The 19,979-nt window shown below is 36.1% G+C and overlaps 1 long non-coding RNA gene across 2 annotated transcripts; it reads left to right on the forward strand.

Annotated features, from left to right (window-relative positions):
• Window positions 1-4,093: 4,093 nt before the first annotated feature.
• LOC121337302 lies at window positions 4,094-17,477 on the forward strand. Of its 2 annotated transcripts, XR_005952878.1 has the most exons (5): window positions 4,094-5,753; window positions 11,936-12,037; window positions 12,161-12,268; window positions 13,159-13,432; window positions 14,605-17,477. It is a non-coding gene; the product is annotated as an uncharacterized LOC121337302 (long non-coding RNA). The 2 variants fall into 2 exon arrangements; XR_005952877.1 differs by having other exon boundaries at window positions 11,936-12,268.
• Window positions 17,478-19,979: the final 2,502 nt, after the last annotated feature.

A 19,979-nucleotide genomic window follows, 5' to 3' on the forward strand; every position in this document is an offset into this window, starting at 1 on the left:
GCTTTCTGTCATGGGGCCTGCTCTGCTCACCTCATCCAGGGTCCGTGTCCTTTGCCAGCCAGGTCCCTGCCCTGCCATCCTTGCTTGAAGCTCCCAGCTCCCAGCTCTCCATCCACAGCAGAGAACAGCCCCGCTTCTGTCTCTCCCTGACAGTAGGGCTCACTTCACAAGACCCTAGTTCTGTGTTGCTGCTTGCTATCAATTAACATGACTGTATCAAAAGAAATACACTTTGCAGAAATAAGTAGCAATAAAGAAAATTACAAAGAAATTTCTGTTTAGGAGTGGAGCAGCAAAGGGAGCTCTAGACAGATACTTTGGTATGTTCAAATGGCTAACCCTCCTGTGGTCAAGCCATCCTTGGCAGGAGTGAGAGATGGTTGCTGTAAAGAGCCTATAGGTTACAAGCCTCACAGATACACATTGCTAAGGGGAATTGAAATACTGGCAGAAAATTACTTGGCATAATGAAAACATCACTTGATTATCATTCATTCAGTAATATTATTTTCATTAAGTAAATGGAAATTTCAAGAGCTTTCATGCCTCAGTCTCTCAGAAAAGAACACTGAAAAGCTGACCCTCAGCATGAATGTGAGCTAATAAAAGCTTTCCCAAATTGGTGGTAGGCAGTGGTGCCTACCAAGGTGATGTTTGTCACTGTTTGAATCGACCTTTCTGTGAAGCTTGAAAACCAATTCACATGTAATTGCAAAAGCTGCCTTTTGGTAATATCCTATTTTATTGACAAAAGGGGATGAGGTCAACTCATTTTCATAACAATCAGCTTGAAGAAATCCTTAAGCACTCTATCAACTATAGTTGTTTTGCCATACAGCCTATAAAAGTATTACTGAGCTTAGAACAGGCAATAAGAAGGGAGAAATGACAAGCTTTGTATTAGTTTTGCTGTGGCTTTTTTTAATAACTCTTTTAAGAAGTTGCCTAAAACCTAACATTAATGAACAAAAAAAAAAAGACAAACACCAGAATTTTTTTTCTGTTCATTGATCTAGTCTGGGTTTAAAATATTGCTTCCTTTAAAATCAAATAGTTCTTGAATCCTTTCACAAATGCAACAAATGGAAAAAGAAAGAAAAATATACAATGCAAAGGAAGGAAGCAGTTTTCAAAATCAGACACATTTGAAAGGTTCCTGTCTTCTGTAGCAATAGCTACAAACATCAGCAATGGCTAGTGACAATAAATGATAAGTGATTGTCATGAGACGTGGTTCTGGCTTTGGTTCACTACTTACAAATATGGTTTCAGTGAATTTATTCTTTTATCTGATTTTGGATTACCCTAGTTTGAGTCATAGTTTTTACTGATTAGTTAATGCTTGTGAATTAATAATTATCTTGAACAAATTACTGTTTATCAATTGTGCCTAAACAGGTCACTACAAGTTATTTGTAATTTTCTCCTTCAGTTGCATGGATGGCTATCTATGTCAGATAACAATTTTTTTGGTCCTTGTTGGGATGCAACAAGCTTTTTGAACTAATGTGCCTGACAAAAAAACCCCATAGTTTTGATTCTTGTTATTGAGGCTGGTTACAGTAGATTGTTCTTTGAGCATACAGAACAACAAAGGTAATATAAAGACATAGGACACTTTAGGATATTTGAAACATTTTGGTGACTTCCCTTAGCCCAACACATAACACCCTTTTTTAAGGATCCCATATTTAGAAAATATATTATGAACTTCATAAACAGATTTATCAGTGGCTGTATAATAATTTATTCTCCTTTGTCATATTCAAATACCCAGCAAAAATATTTCTCACACAAAAGCTGAGATAGATGTGTTTTCTTCACCTGCTTTTTTCTGTATCTGAACTGAAAAACCATACTATTTAGGAAGCTGATGTGTCATTTCTCTCTCTTATAAACAGTAAATGAATTTTGAATAGCGGCCAAAGAAGGGCATGGATTGAATATTCTGCTCTTTACTTAGTGCCATGCTGTCACCAGTTACTCTCTATTCTTAGAAGCATAAATGTGTACAGTGGCCTTTGTCTCTTATCAAACGTGTTTATGCCAGGTCTCTTCTTTAGGCTTTTAGGGAACATCTTACTCCTCCATGAAGCATTCCAAGTTAAATATAATCAAAACATCACGTTTTCCGCCCATGCTTAGTTGTGTTCAGGCAATCAGCAGAACTATCAGATGCATCCTTGGTCCTTAGGGCCTCCCAGGATATTGGGCCCTCTTGAAATTTTGTGGTGGAATCATTTCAATCCACTACTTGTGTCTTCTGCTACTGCTGCTCATTGTTTACTTTGTCCTGCTTTTCTTAGATAAGAGCTTTTCCCTTTCCTTTTCCCTTTCCCTTTTGCTTTCCCCTTTCCTTTCCTCATTTTTTGAAAGCACAGTACCTATTTTCATATACTCGCAGATTTATGCCTGCCCAACTCTTGTCCACATTTTTAGGTTTTGAATTTTGAATAAAATAGTACTTTCTTCAGTAATTCCAAGAACAAGCTCAGCAACTACAAGAAAAATCAACTGTCAAAGTGTTGCTATTTGCAAACATGATTTGCAAGTTTTCTTTTGCTGTATGCCCCTGGTCCAGTGTACCTCCCTCAATAAACGGGTCATGAGGACTCCAGGGACAGTGCTGCAGAAAAGGAAACTGGCTCTGCTCCAAAGTTAAAAAGTGCTTTATTCCTGCTGAGGATCTAGGCATCTATTTTTAATTACCAGTTTTGTGATTACTCCTTCAATAATGCTGCTACCAAAGAGAGTTATTTCATTAAAACAGTGTTAGCCAATTCCGCTGTTTAAAAAATAACCAACACCTCCAAAAATGTTTGTTTTAATTAATTATAAAGGGCAAAACTCAGAAAACAAGTAAATATTAATAAAAGATGGCAGTCTTGAAAAGGGCAAAAGGGAGATGAATATATGTGTGTACTATTGTATAGGGAGAAGCACTTTAAATAGAAATGTTTGCAGAGTCAGACACAACAGAATATCCATTCTTGCAAATTGTTCTTAGTAAATCTATCTAATCTATTTATTTATCCACAGATCATGCACATTTAGATCTGAGTTCTGCTAGCTGAGTTAATAATTCTTATCTGAAAGTAATTATGTTGGTCCATAAGTTTTCACCACTGTGCTGTTCCACATCGTATCAAACTGCGTGACATCACATTAGCATAAAATGCATTGTGGTGGTGCGCAGCATGGTGCAGTGGCAGACTAGAAATGATGCAGCATTCCTAGCAGTAGTGAATGAGGAAGTGTCACTGGTATTTAGAAACTTGTGCCTACTGCAGTTTGATTACTCGCTGGAGGATTTGGGTTTTTCGTCTTTCATTTATATTTGAAGGGCTTGAACTGGATATTAACTTTTATGACCCAGATTTGGTGCTCAGGAGAAGCCCTGTTAGAACCCCAAAAGCCTTCAAACCTACCTTTTAGTTACAAAAATGTGTCAGTTTTGAATTTATTGACCATCTGTCAGACTTCACTCACTATGAGCTAGCTGTCAATGTTTGTTATTTGATGCATTCTATAATGGCTCACTGCAGGAAGCTACCAGCATCTCCATCACAGCAATTAATGAGGTCACTGTCTATCTGCAAACATCTCAGCCTATAATTATTTTTAGTCGCTATTAGCTAGTATGCCAGATCAGATGAAAGTAATGTGTCTATAAATAATATTTGGAACTACTTATAATATTTACCTGTTGTGGAGATATTTGAAAGATTGTATCTATTAGGTTTTTTTCTTTAATTTTATATAAGATGTCCCCATTTAAATCTATTCCCATTTAAAATCATGAACAATAAAGCCAACTTGTTTTCATGTAGGTTTTCATGTACTAAAAAATATGATGAAATTTCCTTAATAATATTTTTAGAACAGTAGTTCCCCAGGAACCCCATGAATATTTCCACTACATTGTGCAATGGATTTAGTGTACAAGGAGATATAATTCCCATCCTGAGGAGCTTAAAATCAAAAGAGGCAAACTTAATTATGTATGGGGCCAAAAAGAAGGATAAATGTTTCAGCAGAATTGAAGAAGAAGGATTTTCCTGTTGTTCAGATATCATAGCAAGAGGAACGTACTTCAGGGTGTATCTCCAGAAAATTATTTCAAACTGTGGGAAATGTCCCTTCTGAACTCATATATTTATTTTCAGTCCCTTTTTTTTTGTGAAAGCTAAGACAAAAATGGTCCAGATTCAGAAAGGAGAAAAAACAGTATGGATTCCTGGGTTTTTCCCTACCTAGTGCACTTTTCCTGTGGTAACACAACAAAGGGGACTTATCCTATACACAGGTACTGTCAAGTTCAACTTTCTTCTATTCCAAAGTGATTTAACACAACCCTACAAAAGTAGAATGATAAAAAGTATTTTTAAGATATGTCAGACCACCTTTTTGTCATGACAGATTTGTATAAATTATCAGAAAAAAATTGAGTAAAACTGCAAATAATTTTGCCTGTCTTAATTTCCACAGTTGTTGGACTCACACAAAAGTTGTCAATTTACACTATTAATAGAATCATTGAGCCTCTATTTAGTATTCGGAAAATAATTTCTGAGGATAACTGTGGAAACATTGTGACACAGTAAAATACTACAATGGCATAGATGATGTACGTAAAAGGAGACAATAATAATCTTATAGATGACATGAAGAAGTGTTTTAATGTTTTGTGTCAAACTGACAGGTTTTTTAATTGATAGTCTGATTATTATTCCACTTATTATTATTATCTTAAAATGCAACCAAAGAGAAGTAAATAGATGCAAATTATATGTTTTACCACTTCTTTAAGTCTTGAAAATAAAATTCTTCTTCAACTGCTTCCTTTAATGATGACCATTATCTTCTACTCTAATTTATTCTTTTTACCAGAATACTTTGCTGTAACTATTATTTATTATTAAACTAGTCAGCTTTTCTATTAGATATGATAATCAAATTCCTTTCTTTCTAAAGCCCAGTACAGGTCCATACTAAAACCCAGGCCATTTTACTGGGGTTATAATTTCTTTTCTCACTACCAGTTCTGTTAATTTAGCCTTTCTGAAGTGAAAAACCTTCACTGCACTGAATAAACTGTTTGCCCAAGGAGCCCAGTGAGGCTTGGAGTGAAATCTCTGCTAAGATATGGGATACAGCAAGATTTCTGGGCAGAACTGAAAGTATGAGCAGAGGTGCTTGCCTATAGACCTAGCAGAGATAAAGATGGTAATAGCTAGGCAAACAGCACACTTCCCATGATATGTAGTAGGAGATTAGGAATAGGAAAAGGGGTGGGGGTAGGAGAGGAGAAGAAACCTTTTAGGGTTTAATGAGAAGGAGTGAAAGCTAAGTCAACACTTGTGTGCTGGTTACTCAGCACTGGAGAGACAAGCATGGAGATCCCAGAAAGATATTTGAAAAGCAAAAATTTTTCAAATGACAAGAAAGTGAGGGGGTTTGGCAGTTAGCAAGCCTGATGAAAGGAGGAGATGATTGTGAAAAGTGTCTGAGGAAGTCTTGCTCAAAGATCTCCGGAGAAAGGCCTGAGAAGTTAGTCTAGTTAATCACAGGTTAACTATATTGTCTGTGTAATGTTGTATCTGGAACTTCTAAAATCTGATTCTTCAATTGACAGGAAGTTTTTATGGTGATATTTTGAAGGTCATTTCATGTACTGCAAGAGGAAATTCTCCATATAGAAGTTATTCTAAGGCTGCAAAGAGCAGCTTATTTTCAGGAATCACTATTTTTAGGTAAGTACAGTACTTCTTGGTTGCTTCCACACCTTGATGGGAAGAGTAGTCAAGATTTTTCCTTTCTTCCTTAGCTTTTGAGATGTAACTTTGGAAAATGGAAGGGAGACATAAATTACTTTTCCTTCAAAAAGGAAAAAAAGGAACAGAGAAAACTTGATGGAGATAATGTGTTTTCTTTGTCCTTTTTTTCTCTGAAATCCTGCTTTGGGAGAGATGGATGAACAACTTCCAGGGAAAAGTTAAAAAAGAAAGAAGTGAAAATGGAAAAATTGAATGTACATATTTAATTGCTCAGGTGGGTAGAGCTGATGATTTGAATGAATATTGGTGCTTCAGGATTATAATTCATGTGGGTAGGCTGGGCAGGATATAATCTTGTGGTTCCTTTTGATGGATTGGTTGATGCTTCAAAATACAATGCAATGAAGCATTCCTTGTCCAGAGAATGTTTAAGTCTCCTTAATAGTTTTCTTATCATTGTCCAAAATTGGGAGAGTGAGCAAGATGATCTGATTTCCAGATGCTTTGAAGGTGGCTCAGGTTTGTGTTGAAAAAGCTAGTCAGGGAAAGGTGTACTTAAGAAAAACCTTAAGAAAAACCTATTAACTGGGATGGTGGCAGAATGTTTCATCCCACCTTTTTGTACTTCGAAAACCTCCAAACAGTTCTAGTAGATTGTACATTCTCACTTAGCTAAAATTATTTTAGAAGGTAGCACATATAATACTGAACCAGTCAAAGGTACATTTCAATCTCGAATGCTACCCCTTTTCTTAATTCTTTTTATTTAACAGTCTATTTGCTAGTACAATGTCATTTGTTTAGGTTCATAATACCATAGCATTAGTATTTTTGTTTTAAAGAATAAAATTCTTGTTTCATCAAAAGCTTTACTCTGTAGAGCTGTAGGAAAATTGTACAATCTTTTTCTCACATTTGCTATTTTTATTTGTCTTTTAGTTTGGTACTGTTTTCCACCACACAGCTTTGTCTCCTGTAGACTGTCAAATTTGTCAGGATTCCTTATTTGTTGGAAACTTTTCAAGCAGAAGGGTTATTCTTCTACTAGCAGCTCTAAAAATATATCCCCAGCAGGTATGACTTGTATGATGATAACCTAGGCTGCAAGAAGGGACACAATTGAATAACAGAATACTAAATAAATAAAACTGAGTTTTCTTTCATCTGCACAATTCAGCTGGGAGTACTTCCTTTATATGAGCTGTTGAATTTGAGTAGATCCAGTCATTTATTATGACAGGTTGCAATTAGTCAGCATGCCGCTTATGTTTGCTTCAGATTCTGCTTGCTGGAACACTGAAAATGTTTGAACAAAAGAAAGCCATAGGACCTTTGACTAGCTAACCTAACCACTGGTTTGGCTGGAGATATTAGTTGGTTCAACATTTACATGAACAACAATTTTCAGGCAAAATATTCTAAAACACAGCTTTGCTCTTAGTACTGTCCCTTCCATTACTTTATTTATGTAATTTTTGAAATCTAATTTTATATTAAAAGATTATTTGGGGTGTTTTTTTACAATTATTATCTAGCCTACAATTTCTAGCACAAGGGGAGCCTGAAATGGAAACTTGTATCTATCTCTACGATTACACAAATAATAACAACATTTAACAGCCTTTTGTCTCTGAGGCATTAAGACAGCAAATTGAGCTGCATTAATGGCTAATTATTGTTTTCAACATCTTCCCTGTGCGTGACTCAAGGAAAAGGTAGTTTTCTTGACTTTTAAAAATTCATCCTGCCTAAATATGAATATTTTCTTGAATCAAGTTATCTTTATATTCTGAATAGGAAAATGTAAAATTTTATTTTAAAATTTGAGAACACATTATATTTAACTTGAGAAATTTCCAGCTACGGAAAGTTGTGATTTCTTTTCTCTCTATTGTGGAAAATCTGTTGTTATGCAAATATGTTGATATAAAGCATACAATGAAGAAAAGATATATTTTTTATATCATTTTCCATAGATGGAAACAGGACATATTGCGTTACCTATATCTGGTCATTATAGGGTCCATGCAGCTTTAAACATGTAGATTTTTAAGTGATTGTTCTGAACTCCAGCAGGCCAGCTTTTGAGGCTTATAGCAAGATGATACAATTGAAAGAAAAGCTTGATTCACTTTGTTGAAGAAAATATAAAAGCAGAAAGGGGCCTGCAGGATATAATGAAGTAATCTGAATTGTTTGGAAGAGATGGGTGAACAACTTCCAGAGTAAAAAATTCCCATTGCACCATGGGTATTTTTACGTGCTTGAATTTCTTAAAAATAATTGAAATTTGTTCTCAAAGCTTTGTTGCTCTTCTTAACACCTATGGATCACATACAGTCACCTAGAGTTTAATGATCAAATTTAGATTAATTTTTTTTTTCTCAAAAATAAAAAAGAGACACCTGTGGAGTTTATTTAAGTGGAGGGATAGCCCGTGTTGACAGATCAGAAATATTACGAAGGACAGCAATATTTTTAATAATGTTTCCAGAGAAAGAATGCACTGTTTTTGCTTTCCTGTATTGCAGATAAACATAAGCCATTCATTTACTGGAAAAAAATGGATAGGAAATTATTTTTATATTTAAGCACTAATTTTTACTTAAATCTCAAACTTCTGACAGGAAAAAATTGAACTCTCTCCAGGCTGCAGGTCTGCTGTCATTTTTAAAGAAAATTTTTTTTCCACTTATTTCCTACATGTCTTTTTAAATCTTGCATAAAGTCTGTATTTTTCTATCTTCCTGAGGGTTTGCTATCACTGTTCCTCAAATAAACAAATATTTTATATTTTATTTTTTTTAAACCTTCAGAGCTCAATCAAATATTAGTGGTCAAACTCTGATCAATTTCAGTGGATAGTAGATATTTTAACAAATTTCATTATAAATATGAGCCTCTGCTTTTTATTTTTTTTTTATGATATAATTTTTTTACTTTTCTTGAGTTCCACAGATTCTTCTGTTCTTGCTCTGGGGAGACCATCAATTATTGGATTTTAAATAAATAATGTAATTTTGATGTATCTGTCTCTAACATGGCTTCAAGAAGAATGTGAGATAAAACATTTGATATAGCTCTTCTCCTGTTGATCAGGACACTTTCTACAGATCCTGGTTACATCCAGTTTAAATTGCCTAATACTGGGCAGGATGATGAACCTAAATTTTCCACCTACTACAGTGTTCTATCTACTAGAATATAAAAGAAAATGTAGATATAAGTTGATCTTTCTAATTAAAATTGGCAACATTTCATGAGCTGTTTCTCCAAATATTTGTGAATTATGGGAATACAGATTGGATTTGTTCTCTATTAGGAATGAAGCATTTGTAATGGGACTGAAGGGCAGAAAGGGGCAGTTCTGAGATGAGCAGAAGCTAAGCCATGGGTTCAGATAGCTTTTCATTCAAACTGAATTACCTTTGATTTAACATTCTGCAGTAGCAGAATAGGGGTGTTGAACTGAAGTCTTATACTTACCACAGTCTTGCTTATGTTCCACCTTGTGATATTCTCTCTCCTCTTTTCCTCTGCTTTTAAATCCATTGAGATAACAGTGATTTACTGCTGCTCTGACTCATAAAGATGCACTAAGAGTCTAATTCAGGAAGTCAGTAGGATTTTTGCCACAATGAATCAGTATAACCCATGTTGCATAAAATGAGCAGATATAAAGTGCATTTCAGGACATGATATGGCCTTGTACTGTCTCCTGTGATGGTGCATGGAATTCCTCCGAAGAAAGCAGCAACAGTCTTGTTTTTACACTATGTGGAAGAAACACTCCACCTGGAAACTGTAATTTTTCCTTCTATTTCTACTGCTGATTCTCCATATCTATTGGACTCTGAGTATAAGCCACATCATTACCAGACTTAGTCTATTTGAAGCCATACCAGCTAAGCCTGGAAATCTGTCTGCCTTTTGAATGTCTGTCTTTGAGAACTACCAAATGCCACACAGCTTTCAGATTTTTAGATTGCTGATTTCTCAGGCATATCATTCTAGGTAACTGCACCCCAAAAGACACAGAGAAAGGAAAAAGGAAGGGACAACTCAATACAATATAAGGATAGATAATCAGTCAGAACTTAAAAAATCAGGAGCAGATGTAGCCCAATTAAACTCAACAGTTTCACAGGTGTTCATAGGAATGACTTTAATATAAACCACACTTCCCTTCAGGGCTTCTTAATTTTTTTTTCCTATAGCTCTTTAAATTTTATATACTTCACCAAACTAAACTAGAAAATGTGTACGGGAAAGACAATTTGAGTTTAGTTGGATATAAGTGATTTAAAATTCAACATGCTGTTTGATTTTGGAATCATGATGAGTCACATTTATTGAGGAGATGAGGGTTAGGTGATACCACATATTCATTTGGTTTTGAACTCCTGGCAAAAAACATCCACAATTAAAATTGTCATATGCAAGATCTGAAGGTTGCTAGAAAATGCTGGTACTCTAGCCCTAATTGGCTTCAACATGTAAAATTCATTCTCAGCAGCACGTTTTGGAATTTGTCATTGTCTCACTACCTGAACATTGTGCTATCAGCCAGAAACACAGCATATATGCCATTCATTCTTTTCAAGCTGGTGCTTTTCTGACTGCAGTTTTAGGAGTTTGTTGAAGGGAATAGGCAGAGTGATAATGCAAACATTTTTCATGCATATCTGTTGTTATGGTATTAGCATTAATCCTTTGACTTCCTATCATATTGCAGAATGAAAAGGTTTTCTTCTGATCAGGTGCTGTAACATCTGAAAGACAGAATCCACCTATTTTTTTATTGTATATAATATCTGGATTAATTTATTTTCCCTGGAAATTGTATAGCCCATATTCTTCCATGGCACAGCTCCTTAGATGATGTGCACTTTCTTGGTAAATTAGACATTACTGAAGTCCTTCCTTGCATTCAGGGGGAGCTGCACCTGCAAGTTCAAAGAGTAGACTGGAAAGTATGCATGGCATTACCATCTTGAACTACCTTTACAATGCAAACTTTATATTATTTGGCTTTATTTAGCCTGCTCTTCAGTGCCATATTGTTTATTTCACCAGTGCACAATTTATTTAAGAAAATGAGTTCTACCTGCCAGAATTTGTCAATATCCTCAGGAGAGTTTGGTGGCTTGACCTTGTCCAGCAGCCAGACACCTGCCCAGATGCCTTTTCACTCCCCTTCTTCAATAAGGCAGGGGAGAACAAATGATGAAAGAGCTCATGAGTGTGGTGTGGGCTCCTCCATGGGCTGCAAGTGGATCTCTGCTCACCCATGGACCTCCATGAGCTGCAGAGGGACATTTGTTTCACCAAGGTCTGCACCTCAGGCTGCAGAGGAATCTCTGCTCTGGTGTCTGGAACAACTTCTCCTTCTTCTTTTTCACCAGTCTGGGTGTCTACAGGGCTGAAGATGTCACGTATTCTCACTTTTAAGAATCACAGGATCAAACAGGTTGGAAAAGACCTCTGAGGTCACCGAGTCCAACCTATGACCCAACCCCACCCTGTCAACTAGACCATGGCACCATCTGCCATGTTAAAACTTTCCTTAAAGAACTCCAGGGACACCACCACTTCCCTGAGTAGCCCATTCCAATGTCTAATCACACTTTCTGTGAAAAAATTCCTCCTAATATGCAACCTAAACCTCCCTTGGCATAGCTTAAGACTGTGTCTATTTGTCTTGTTACTTGTTGCCTGGGACAAGAGAACAAACATCACCAGGCTGCCACTTCCTTTGAGGTTTCCTTCTCTCTAGGCTAAACAGCCCCAGCTCCATTAGCTGTTACTCACAGGACTTACTCTCTATCTTTTCTCTCTCACTGTGCAGCAGTTTTCACTATTTTGTTTAACCCAAGGTTCCAGCCCTTGGCTGTGGTACCCTCCTGTGGGTCAGGTGGAGACAGCTGGAACCAGCTGTGCCCAGCGTGGAACAGCCCAAACTGTGCTTCTCACAGAGGCCCCTGCAGCTTTCCCCGCCCCTTCAGTATTCATGTCCTCCATGCCGTCTGTGACTGTATCATTAACATTTACATCCCCCTTAATTAGTCCATCTTCCAAGATGAAAAAACCCATTTACCTCGTTTTGTCCCAAGAAGCAAGAGGATGACATTGATCATCCTTGTTTCCTTTCACTGTAGGTTTCCCAGGAGCCTGCCTTTGCAGTGGGAGCTCAGCAGTGTGCATGGAGAAGGTGGCTGGACGTGGGCTGAGGCTGGCGTGCTCTCCAAATGACATTCAAGGTGCCAAACTTTCCCACGGAAAGAAGATAAATCTTCTGGCTTTTTGCTTTGTTCTTGCCAGTAGGCAACCTTCAGTCCTGGGTGTTCCTAGGGCTGATGCTCTCACATATTCTCACTTCACAGAATCATGGAATCAATTATCTTGGAAAAGACCTCTGAGATCATTGAGTTCAACTTATAAAGAGTTGGACTGAATACAAAGTTAGGAGTTCTACTCTCTAATTTTCCAGGGTAAGGATATCTATCCAAAGTAACTTGACATCTCCATGTTAGTTTTTACCATCTGTAGTAAAATAAACAGTAATTTAAATATTAGGATACTATACAAAATAATATTTGATATTTGACCAATGATTGAAAAAAATTTAGGTTTATGGAGTAGTATGTATTTTTATACATATGTTATGACTCTCTGCTTTGAGGAATTCATGACAGATGACTTTAAGATTTAACATTTAACATTTAAACATCTCTGAAACACGGGTGATTTTTAAAAAAAACTTAAAAGCTATTTCACAGCATGAAACAACAGTGAGTTTCTTATACTTTTTGAAATGTAAAGTAAAACAATTACTCAGTTAAGGAATTAAATTATTTAAGTAGCAAGTCGAATTTGTTACTCTTACAAGTAATTTTTTAAAATTAATAAAACATTACTTAAGTAAATTTAGTGCTTATGTCTCAAATAAAATGTAATAAATTTCACATGAATGAATAAGTCATTATTTAATTTAAGTGTTAATGCTAGGTCTTTTGAAAATGAGATAATTTTTGTTCTGAGAGTCTGTGGCTCATAGTGCAATAGATGTTGAGCACAGGGTGAAACCAGCCTCATCAGTGAGCTTCCTGAAGTAGGCTGGGTGGCAAGAGGGCAGGGGCTGGTACCAAATATGTGTAGGGCTTAGTCAAGAAGAAAGAGTTGATGGAACTGATGGATCTCATCAGTCTGCTTCACTGTACTTCCAATTTTAGGCACAGCACTGTCCTTGCTGGAGCTACGCATCTTGCAGAATTGTCTTTGGGCTATGTTGTTTAAAGTGAGTTCTGTTAGAACAGTGGTCACACTGCAGTGTAGAAACAATCTGCAGATCACATCAGGAAACCATTATGCTGTTTGACAGGCCCCTGCAATCCATCCACATCCCAGCTTGATCCCAGAAACCTGACCTTGGGCCAACCTGGCAGGACGTAGGTGAGACTGCAGAACTGAAAAGGGACATGCTTCTGGGATTAGCATCCTCTCTAATGTGTGAGCTGCCTGATGCAAGCCTGGAGAGCTCTGCAGGCCAAAAGAGCAATGTGATACATCATGAACTCCAAGGCAGAATTTTGACCACCTGCTTTTTAAAAAACTCCCTTTCATGCAGCTTTTGATACATCAACTTACACTTCCAAGTAGGTGATTTTCCAAATTGCTTTTCTACCCTATTGTCCCTCTGTGTTCTACTCCCCTAACATACTGGTTTGATGCATGGTTACAAATACTTTGTTCTTTCCTTCTACTCTGTAGCTCTAGACATTTCCTCTGGAAGCTCCAGCTTGAGCTGTCAATCTTGGCTCTTCAGCTCTTTCAGAGCAGGCAAGGAGTCTAATCATTATAGAATTCTTTAAATTCATAGGCTTCTGTACATGGAGACTGAAGAACAACTACCTTAATTCTAAATACTCTTAATCAAAGCACTGCATTTAATGTAAAAACCTTTATTTTTTCTTTTTCTTATCCTAGTGCCCTGTGTGTAGTCAGTTAATAGCTGAGTTTTACAAGGGATGTTTAAATTATATTTAATACAGTAGGTTTTTAAATTACATTAATAAATACTATTTAGTAGGATATGATGTGCTAATAATTTCTATGAAAAGCAATTGAGAGTTTCCAAAAATTGGTAATTAAACTCAACTTAAATTCACTCTGTCTGCTGACATACAAACTGACTGTCACAAACCATAGGCACCTCCACTCTGGTTTTGTGTTCCTGTCTACATTTAATTACATAAATGATTGCATTTTATTTCACCTTTCAAAACTCCGTATGTAACCAGGCTACGCTGTATTATGCATGACAAGTGATACAGGGTAATTTCATCTAATCCAACAATACTCATTCATAATTACATTTTAATTGTGTAAATGACTTAATAGCATTAGATGACAGTAATGTTATATCTTCCTGTTGAAAAATACATTATTGGTAAGAAAATGTTCAAGCGAGTGAGAACTTAAGGATCTCTTGACTCTTACTTCTCCTAGGGCTCAGAGTTTTGCAATTCTGGTAAAGGAGTAGTGTCAAAGCTCATCAGTTCCTAGGAGACAGAAAGCCAGAAGGAAATTAAATTATTAATCTGTGACTAGTACACTAGGTCTAACAAAAGCCTTCAGCTGTGCTGCTTGCTCATTTCCATCTATCTCTAAGTAAGCCAAGTCATGACCAGTTCGCACCTTCAGGTGTTTAATTGACAGAGTTTGGTGAGCTAGCCAGCAGTCTTTCATGTATATGGATTTTTTATTAGGACTCGACAGTGCACCAAATCTGGAATATTTACTAAAACTCTTCCATTTTACCTTTCAGCACCAAAATAGGCGCATTTCCATTGGAAGCTTTAACTCTGGGACCTTTTTGGAGACCTCAGGCCATGAATGATCCCTTGCTGCTGGCCAGTGTTGCTGTGCAGTGTGCCCTACAGCATAGAAACCGCTGAATTTGTGGACCTACATCTTGACATATTTCTTTGTGCTTTCATTTTCAAGCTCCTTTGCTAAGGAACTTTTCTTGGTATTTATGGACTCCTAGGTACATAAAGAGGCCTTCCTCCAGACCTCCGGAATCTTATTATTATATTACAGAAATGGAATAACTGTTTCATCTTACAATCAAAAATTTTACAGAGCTATTATATTTTTCCTTGCCTGTGTTTAATAGTGTTTTATCAGTGCAAGATGATGACGTTTGTAATTAACCTTTGAAATCAAGAAATCCTCTTCCCAATTTTTCAATTTCATCCAGCAAAAATGTCCAGAATTTTTATTATTCGTGATCACAGGGTGGGAACATCTCTTCTATGAAGACAGGCTGGGAAAATTGGGGTTATTCAACCTGGAGAAGAGAAAGCTACTCGGAGACCTTGCCAGCACCTTCCTAAAGAGGTTCCAAGAGAGCAGGGTAAGGACTTTTAAAAAGGTCACACAGTGCTAAGACAATGGGGAATGGCTTTAAACTGAAAGAGGGTGAGTTTATATTAGAAATTAGGAAGAAATTCAGAATACTGTGAGGCTGATGAGGCACTGGAACAGGTTGCCCAGAGAAGTAGTAGATGTCCCATCCCTGTGCTCAAGGCCAGACTGGATGTGGCTTTGAGTAATCTGGTCTACTAGAGGGTGTCCCTGACTGTTGGAAATAGATGATCTTTAAAAATCCTTCCAAAACAATCTATTCTATGATTACCTGCAGATGTCTTTGCCCAAGGTAGAATACAGAGGCCTTGATCCAGTATGCATTTCTTGAATTGAATGACTTGAATTAAAAATTCAACAATTCATGTAAACACATCTTGATTTTTGAAAAAAAAATTTATTAAGGTGTAAAAGTGCTTCATTTCAATTAAATTGAGAATTGCATTTTCAAGAGACAATTTTTTTTAAAACTGACTTTATTTTTATTTCATTTTTCTTTCTGTCTATGTCATATGTCAATAAATCCCACCTTGAGAACATTAAGAATTATGACTTGGGAAAAAGACCTCAAAAAATAAACACTTCTTCTGAGTTGGAAACTTCTAGCACCAATGACTGTTTTTGCATTGAATTTTCTGAAGCAGAACTGAGAACAATACCAAAAAACTGAGCAGCCACAGGCTAATAATAAAACAGTACAATATTGCTGGAAATTCCAGCAGAGATCATGGACAAAAATAGTCACTTCGAAGGTCAATTGTTGGGCAAGGAATGATGTTAGCTTATATTTTTTTCATAATGAATAGGCTTCACATTACTTAAAAAGAAATAAGGATAGAGTTGAAATGAAAGTTTTAAAAAACAATAATATTTGACTCACCAACTCCCAAGGTGTCTCAATGTTTTGTCCTCATTTTGTCTATGACTTTATTTCAGAATCTCAACAACTTTTACTGAATGGAACTTCCATTTTTAAAAAGGAAGTTCTTATTTCTGACTGCTTTTCCCAGTCTGCTGTGTCTTAGATCTGTGACTTGAATGTCCTTTAAATCAGCACACATATTGTGGCCAAACACTCACTGTTTTATTATGAATGTAGCAATCCCTTCGACAAGTGACTGTTATAAATATTATTAAATTATTGATATAAATATATATAGTTATAGATAAAGATATACACATAACATTTTTCTAGTCTTTTACTTCCTGAATATGAAAAAAAGTAGGAAATCTGAATGTGCAACACTCCTTCCCTGAAAACAGCTACCTGTTACCTAATTTTCTGGCAGGTGAAGCCTTGGGAAGAAATCCTTCTTAGAAGGGACAAAATCATGAATTCTCTTCCACCTCACTGGGAATCATAATAAATACTCATTATCCTATGGGGCAAAAAAATAAACATTAAACAATAGGGTGGGTTAATGTTATTGATAAAGCTGAGTCTGAATGGAAAACAGGTACAAGAAAGTGGAAGAATATATGAAGAAAAAATCAGGAAGACAGAACAGAAGGGACAAAGGTGAACTGGAAGTAATCTTACAATGAGTTGCCATGAATAACTGCACTTACTTCTTCATTCATAGAATCATAAAATGGCTTGGGTTGTAAGGGACCTTGAAGACCATCAAGTTACATCTGCCCCAATCTGACAGCAACATGTAGGGCCAGAATAAGAGACTGTCTACATTTTGCTTGTCACCAGCTAAGCAGTATGGCACAGGACATTATACTCAATCTCATTCTTCTAGTGATGGCTCAGGAGATGCAGGAAGTAGGTTAGCATCAAACATGTAAAGGGATATTTGGAGACTGGAACTCTTTCATGGTTTATAGACACTACCTCTAAGTAAAGTCCTAAAGTAGCTCCTTTTCTTTGATAGTAATTTTTCTTAAATCTGTGCTATCAGAAAGCCAGTGGCATGTGGAAAGCATTATTAACCTTTGTAAAACAAGCCAGAGGAACTGCTAAAACTGGAAGCATAACTAATACTTTACATTGACTTATGAAATTAAGGCTAGGCAGTCTTAGGAGAAATCACAGATCTCATGGTTTCAGTTTTGTTGAGTCAGTGCTTATTTTTGTACCAGTGAGAAGTTACCATGGACACACTTGTCATGACATTTTGTCCACTTCTCCAGATAATGTAAGGATTTTCTCAACTGTTCTTTGCCATAATGAGAAACTCTAAAAGCTTAGTTGTATGAGACACATTAAATCATCATCTTTTTTTGGTACCACTTAGTGAGATCCTTTCCAGAATGACTGGAATCTCTTTCTGGCTTTACCTTTTCTTCCAGGGTTTAACAGCTCTCTGCTTGCTCAAAACCACTCATGCTCTGCTGTCAATTGGTTTGGGTCCAAGGCCTGAGGCACAAAAGTTGCCCATTTCTGAGGCTTGGAAGATACTTGAGGTTAGCACCTTTGGCAATCTTTTTTAGGAATAACCTGTACTAAACTATTAAAAGAAATTTCCAATTTTTTTAGTACACTGCTTTTGCAGCTACCAATTCCTTTTGTGGATAGACAAGAGTTTACTTATTATGTAATGAATTGTGGTCAAATTTTATCTTCTTTTTTTTTTCTGTGGTGGTGGGATAAATACCAACATCATTTTTGACTGAAATTTGGAAGGACATTTACTTTTTTCCAATTTGGCCATGGAACCAGAGGAACCACAGAAGATTAGCCAGGACTCCATCACTGATCCTGTCTCCAGGCAGCTTTACACTGCCTTAACACTGACACAGTGTTAAAGCTATAGAAAATATTTGTGAGTTGTAATGTTTTACAAAAGGGTTTGCTTTGCTGAAGATCTATATTTATTGGGAAGTTTCAGAAGATTATAAGAAGAGAAATGGGATTTTTTTTTCCTTACTAGTGAAGACGATCAGCATAGGCAAGCATAAATCAGGAGAAGCTTTAACATACTATATTTTAGAGCAATTAGAGTTTTTCCCTTACTGGTGAATAATCATTTATGATTTGTGGAACCTCACATTTCTAAGCTGTTGTATTCTGTATCCTGCTTCTATGTTTAAATGTCAAATGCAAAACCTATTTTCAAGAAGAAAATGCATATTCAAAACATGTGGTAGTAGTACAAAATACCAAGAAGAAGTATGATATACATACTAGTGAGACCTATTTTATGCTCCTGTACTCCATATGCGGCATGGAATATGGATTTTGCTACATCATCATCTAGTAATGTCAAGATATTTTGTTAGGTATTCAAAGACATGGAAAAAGTAATTTTATTACTTGCCTTTTGCCATATCACATGAATATCATGCAAGTAAAATAGGTACTGATAATAGGTGAGACAACAGTCTGGCATAAAACTTTCTGAACTGTAGTTTGATATAGAAGTTTTATTTAATATTTTTTATTGCTATAATTTGCCTTTTAAAATGCTCTAAAAGCAGAAGTCACAAATTTGATGCTACATTTTTGAAGTATTTTAATCTGGCAGAAATAATGTCAAATGAAGATCAGCTCAGATATTTGGCTTAATTTTTTTTTTTTTTTTTTTTGTTTTACCTGTAAGGCTGAAATCTTCTTCTCACACAAGTGTCTTTTTTTCCTGTTGCTTGCTGCTTTTATAAAAATTGATCGAATTGTTAACTGCACTCTACATCATTTCGATTAAATATTGGTCATTAGTCTTACAATAAGTGCTCACATTTTCCTTGTAAAATACTTTGATTTAATAGATTCCAACAGCACTATAATCATTACCTAAACATAAACTTTCATAAGCATGCAAATTTATGCTTTAAGACAAACCATGTTGACATGAAAAAGGCAGATGTTAGTTTTATTGTGTAAATCACCTTTAAAATGTATGTTCCTTGATTTGAAATGTAAGGTATTTCAAAAGTATTGTGAAGCTGGAGAAATAATGCATTATTATAATGCAGAGCTCAACTCTGGAGGCTTAAGGTTTCTTATTCTTTACCCCACTGAGCTTTGTGTAATAAGTAATGGAAAATGCCTTTTCATTTGTGCAGTTGATAAAGTTAAAACTTCTTGATTAATACTCTTTTGCAGAAATCAGGTACTGCTATGAATATGTCTTGGTGTTTGTAATTTCTTTTGCAATAATGATACAGCTGATAAGGATTTTATTTAATAAAGGTAATTGCAGTCGAAGGGTCTGGCTGTTTAATATTCCTTAGGTATCTGTACTGACAAATCTAAAAAATGTGAGAATGTCTGATAGTTGACAATGACCTTCAGTGTCAGAATTTATGCAAGCCTTATTCAGGTAAATGGTGCAGGGAATACAGTTATTCATTGTTCTCCTGTTGACATAACATATAAAATAAGGCCTGTGGTGGGTACAGTGGGCAACTGAATCTCAGTTTTCTTTTTGGTTCTGCTAATAATTATCACCATTTTGAAATGGCGTCCTTTAAAATCCATATGAATCATACTTCAAAGTATACTGGAGGCATTTCATTATTCTGACTATATCCCAAGTTAATTTGGAATAATCAGTTGATTGTCCTACCACTTTAATGCAACGGTAACAAGCACTGCACATGCATCAGCTGCAGGATATACTGGCCATATCAATACAAGTTAAACATAACTGTGAACTTTCCTGTGCGCTGAGCTCAGCTGGTAAGAAATGACACCACCAGTCTTAGCTTGCAGAAGGGAGAATGAATGGAGCCTGTCTTCTGGGAGCAGTCCTCAGAACATGTTGTATTCCATTTTATTTAAATGGTATGCTCTGTCTCAACACATTAAATGTCAATCCATGTTCA

This window comes from Onychostruthus taczanowskii, unplaced genomic scaffold, assembly GCF_017590055.1.
Source record: "Onychostruthus taczanowskii isolate IOZ18803 unplaced genomic scaffold, ASM1759005v1 scaffold26, whole genome shotgun sequence".
NCBI lineage: Eukaryota > Metazoa > Chordata > Aves > Passeriformes > Passeridae > Onychostruthus > Onychostruthus taczanowskii.